Genomic DNA, 6,251 nt, shown 5'->3' on the forward strand with positions numbered 1-6,251 from the left:
TTACATTACAATTCTATACAGGATCTATCTTCACAGTGTATTAGTGGGTGAATTAAACCAGGCTAGAATAGCTGGTATCAAGGTACAATTTTCATATATGCTGCCTAAAATTAAACCTATTTGAAATTTACATTTAATACTGTGGAATTGTATGATTCGTCCCTCCATGTGATGTAACACTGGGGCCTCCATCTGTCACTGCCATCATTCCTTGGGGGGGGGGGGGGGGGGGGGGGGGGAGGGGGGGGTATCCAATTAGCCACCTGCAAACAATTGGGGGGGATTCTTTTTGACTTTTTTTTATTATTTGCCAATCCTATTTTTCTATGTGAAACCCCATATTTTGTGCAAAAATACATAGGGTCTCCAAAAACCCACCACCTGTGAGTTTTTGAGGGCATTTTCTTGCAAGAAATGGTTACTCGTCCAGGATTCGGTCATTTCTGATAAGTGGCGTAATCGGGGCTAAGAGGATAGCCCCTGGTGAGTCAATTAGCCCCATATATATCTCCTGCACCTTGATAAAGGAGCCTGTGTGGCTCAGAAACTTTGCCATCTAAGGAGCCTGGTTTGTGTTTATTCCGAGTGCCGCGGTCCACGTTGATTATGTAAACCCAGCGCCAGCTGCAAGCATTGGAGGGCTCCGGCAAAGGACTGTATATGCCAAAGGTCCCCTCTCCCTGCTGTTAGAGATGACGCTGTGGGAATATTCGGGCAGTTATTTAAGGGACAACGGTGCATCTAGCATTTATCTGACACCAGTGTCGGGGTTTTAGTACATTCATTATTATTATTATTACACAATTATCTGGTCCTTCCGAACTTGAGGCAGCAGCGAGACCGCGTACGACCCAGAGAAAATCACTCCACAACTTAGGGGTCCTCGTTACTGTTTTGGACGCAGAAAGAGGGATTAATGGGTGGTTATTGGGAAACCTTTTCTATACTCAGCACTGTGCTGCTTCAGCTTCTGGGTCTATTTCTGTACTGTAACCTTGTATTAAATAAAAATATGTCCCAAACATTTGACCATCTGCGCCCCACACCTGTTTTACACGCACACCAACTTGTTTTTGCACAAGATTAATTGTATAAAGGTTTCATCATTTCAGTTTCAAAACGTTGAACCGATGTCCCCACAGTGATAATAGAGCAGTGATGGCTAACCGTCACACTCCAGCTTCTGTTGAACTGCACATCCCAGCATGCCCTGCATCCGTGTTAGCATGGCCAAATAGTAAAACTGTAGCAGGGCATGCTGGGATGCGTAGTTCAAAAACAGCTGCAGTGTCACGGTTAGCCATCACTGCTGTCAGATCTTCCCCTGCTGCCGGGTGGGGCATAATAGATCGAACGGTTTTAGATAAACAGGTCGATAGGTCGACAGGTACAAAAGGTCGACACAAGGGTAATTTTGTGTGTTTCATCACCTGTCAGGGGCCACCAGGGCCGTTATCTAACCTTCCATGATGTGTCTCACAGCTATAACATACAGGTGAGGGAGGGTCACATGTAGCCCACCATGCGCTACCTACTTCCAGTCCGTAATCCTATTGAAAGATCCTGGCCCATATTGTTCTATGGGCCCGATTCAGACCTGTTCACTAAGCTGCGTATACTCGCAGCCTAGCAAACAGGTCAGCGCTGCCCCCTGCAGAATAACCGCCCCCCCCCCCCCCCCCATACACACGCATGCGGCCAAATGGAAGAGAAATCATTCGATTGTCACTCAACACCGAATGATTTCTCTTCCGTTCACCAATGAAAGTCAGTTTAGACTTGACTTCTACTCTGGCCGCAGATTGGCGTATTCGGGGCGTGCGCCGCCGTCATGTGACGTTAGACGCCCTACTCCGAGCAGGCATCGATGCACCTGTCTACTCCGAGCAGGCATCGATGCACCTGTGGTCGCAAGGGTACGCCCAGCGTTTTCATGGGCACGCCCATGAAATGATGGGCGTACCCCTGCCCGCTCCCCCGCCCACCATGAAGCGAATGGTCACTCCCTGGGTATGCGAATGCGCAAACCCCGCCCATTGGGGACGGGGTCGAATCGGACCACCAAGTTTTAGTTCAACCCACAAGACGGGAGTTTCAATTCTAGGCCTTTCGGAAGGTTCCGTCCTCGTACCCCATAGTGGGGCGTAGACCATTTGCCAACTAAATTATGGGGTCGATTCAATTCCAGGCGGCCATGGTCACGTCCGGAATCATTTTTGGCGGGAACCTCATGATGCTGCCAGTAGATAAGGGACAAGACGATATGAATATCTTTAGGTCATAGAACCACAACAAACACCATCCTTGTCCTCTGTTCAGGTTTATTAGACATAGTCTGTAACAGACTGCATTGTGATTACCAAAATTACCTGACCAATGCCTACATAGGAACACAGACTACGCATAGTCACTATCACCTGTACAAACCAATCACTGCTGTTATGATCGATGGCGACCGGACACCGGCAATCGCCCGCTATAACGGATGCTGGTCTGCGTAATACCGGACAAGAGACTAGGTAAGGCATGTCATATTACAGTACACGGATTCTCTGCCTTCCATAGAAGCAGCATTACATTTAAGTGCATAATTCATACATTGGTTGGATTTCACATTACAAGTTATTTATTATTGCGCTATGACCCTCACTCTGCGCAGGCGGCCATTGCTCTCAGTGATGCCGCTCCGTTTGATAGAGAACAACAAAAACATGGCTGCCCAATGTGTGTGGGTAACAAGGACACTCCCAAATTATATACATTTTCTCAGGGAACAGGCCTACCCCCCCCCCCCCTTAGAAAACAAATCAAAACTAATTACAACCCCCCTAGTTAGGTTGTTGGCATTTCCTAGAATGTCCCCTCCGCTGCATAGCCAACACCCATTAATTGAGAACACCAGCTACCGGGTAGTCGCTGGCTATCCAGATTTACACCCGTCCAACTTCTTTCTAGAGGCCTAGATGCACCTGTCCCAACTTCTTTCTAGAGGCCTACATGCACCTGACCCAACTTTTTTCTAGAGGCCTAGATGCACCTGTCCAACTTTTCTTTGGTGCAGAAACTTTTTAGAATTTTAAAATGAAATGACAATCTATATATTCAATTTAATCTAAAGCCTTGAATTATTTTTACCATTGACGCAATAACTAACCTTCAATCATTTTACTGGTAAGCAGTGTTAAACGGTGACTTCTAGCACATACTGTAGTAGCTCGGTTGGAATGTAATAAATCGGTGGAATTAGAACTTTCCCTATCGGAGACAATTCGATTCTATTTATTTCCTCAATTTATTCAAGTGACAACTATGTAAATTGCGCAACCTGTGGTCCCGTCAGCTGTTCCTAAGCTAACCTCCATCAGAATGTTTGGCAGAGCATGCTGGGAGTTGCAATCCAACAGCGCGTAGATCCACATGCTACGTATTCCTGATCTAGCCCTTAAAATATTATTTGGTCATAGAGGAACGTAATGGGAATGAGCCACGGAACGGGTTGTAAAACCGGCCTGTGGGCTATAAATAGGATTTCAATTACAAAAGAACATTTTGGATACAAAATGTTCAAGGACGAACTCGTTCTGCTTAAACTCTGCTGCTGATTTTTATAGAACTGTTTGTAATCTACATGTAACATACACCTAACATAATACAATTCACACAGCTCCCCCTAATACTTGCCTTGAGAACACCATGAGTTATTGAATGTCAGTTCCTATTTGGACGTTTGGACGCTGTCCTTTATAATGACACTTCATTTATAAATTAACTGGCTGCATATTAATCGTGTAACAATTGGACACTTGCTAGATTTAATTCATTATCAGTGGTTCCCAAACTCAATCCTCAAGGCACCCAAGCAGGACAGGTTTTAAGGATATGCTTGACGTATAAGCCTTAGGGGATAGACGTATGAAGCAATGATAAAGGAATAGACGTGAGCCAGAGGAAGTGTCCCATGGCACCCAATCAGCACTGAAGTAGGATCTATAATTTGCATAATATAAATGCAGAGCAGCTGATTGGTTGCCATTGGCCACTTCCCCTCCCTGATCCACTACTTCATACATCTACCTATAAATACCTTGTTCATATTGATGTAACCATCTGTGCAGAGTCATGGATATCCTTAAAGCCTGTTGGGGTGTATGGAGGGCGGAGGTTTGGGAAGCACAGATATATTTCTTTATCTCTGTACGGGTGGCTCATAATGAGGTACATTTGTGGTGATCCCAGAGCCAACAAAAGCTCACAATCTAAAAGGGAGGGAGGCAGCCAGGGGTGGAACAAGTGGCTGGCTAGGCATGCTGGGATTTGCAGTCCCAGTGACCGGAATACCACAAATTGCCTTTCTCGGATATAGAGGAAGAGAACCAACTACAGAGAACTGTATATGAAACCACTAATGTTCTACAAACTGAAGAATCTGGTGGGGCGCATTGTAACATATAATGTAATTGCATCTAATTATCTCTCGGCCCGTCCGTCCTTCCCCTCACGCTTTAGCAGCAGCTGGGTTAGAGGTAGGTGGTGATGGCTGAAATCGAGGGAGGTAGAGTCCGAATTTGCTTTCAATTCCTGCGAAAGTCGCCACGGCCAGTTTGTATCCACCCACGTGGTCTGGATTTGGAGCTGGGAGGGTAATCCGAGATTTAGGGACTGGCTCCGACCCGGCTCGTTTCCTGTAATTTAGAGGGGAACATCACTGTATTAGAGGGGAACAGGAATCATATGGCCTTGTCTCTGTGGTCACATAGAGGAAGCAGCCCTGTGCTACTAGCTGAATGCTACACGTCGCTCTCCGCTACACTACACCCCAAACTATTATGTGAGCTATTTCCTCTGGGTACATTCAGGGCCCTCTATGGGTGTGCTATATCCTCCAGTACATCCAGGGGCTCTATGTGTGTGCGCAAAATCTAGCGGTATAAATCCAGGGCCCTATCTGTGTGCGCTCAATCAGTACATACAGGGCCCTATCTGTGTGCGCTCAATCGGTACATACAGGGCCCTATCTGTGTGCGCTCAATCGGTACATCCATGGCCCTATCTATGTGCGCTCCATCGGTACATCCAGGGCCCTATCTGTGTGCGCTCCATCGGTACATCCAGGGCCCTATCTGTGTGCGCTCAATCGGTACATACAGGGCCCTATCTGTGTGCGCTCAATCAGTACATACAGGGCCCTATCTGTGTGCGCTCAATCGGTACATACAGGGCCCTATCTGTGTGCGCTCAATCAGTACATACAGGGCCCTATCTGTGTGCGCTCAATCGGTACATCCAGGGCCCTATCTGTGTGCGCTCAATCAGTACATACAGGGCCCTATCTGTGTGCGCTCAATCGGTACATCCAGTGCCCTATCTGTGTGCGCTCAATCGGTACATACAGGGCCCTATCTGTGTGCGCTTAATCGGTACATCCAGGGCCCTATCTGTGTGCGCTCAATCGGTACATCCATGGCCCTATCTGTGTGCGCTCAATCGGTACATCCATGGCCTTATCTGTGTGCGCTCAATCGGTACATCCAGGGCCCTATCTGTGTGTGCGCTGTCGTCCAGTACAACCAGGGCCCTGTGTGTGCGCTATATTCTCTGGTAAATCCAGGTCCCTGTGTGTGCGCTATATCCTCCGATACATCCAGGGCCCCTATGTCTGTGCGCTATGTCGTCCAGTACAACCAGGGCCTTGTGTGTGCGCTATATCCTCTGGTACATTCAGGGCCCCTGTATGTGCACGCTATATCCTCCGGTATATCCAGGTCCCTGTGTGTGCGCTATATCCTCTGGTACATTCAGGGCCCCTGTATGTGCGCGCTATGTCCTCCAGTATATCCAATGCGCTATGTCCTCTGGTATATCCAAAGCCCTATGTGTGCGCTATGTCATCCAGTATATCCAAGCCCTATGTGCGCGCTATTGCCCCTGATTACTTTCCTGTTACACGCCAGAAACTTACTGATAGTTAATCAGCTTCTGCCAAAAATTAAATGACAATATAAATGTATCAGAAATAGGTTTAAGGTCAAATTTGAGAGACATTCTGCAATTAACAACTGAAAAATAATCTCCTCTGTGGGGACGGGGGCACTAGTATTTTAATAACGCCAAAAAAAAGGCACTAATGTGATGTCTCCATAGCCACCGGGCCCTTCCTTACAGTCATCTACTCTAAGTACAGGGAATACCGGGCTGGCGGATCTGCGTTGCAGCATGTGACTGGGCTACATCAGGAGTAAATATGCCGGATA

The sequence above is a fragment of the Crinia signifera genome, chromosome 5 (genome assembly GCF_055691185.1).
Source record: "Crinia signifera chromosome 5, ASM5569118v1, whole genome shotgun sequence".
NCBI lineage: Eukaryota > Metazoa > Chordata > Amphibia > Anura > Myobatrachidae > Crinia > Crinia signifera.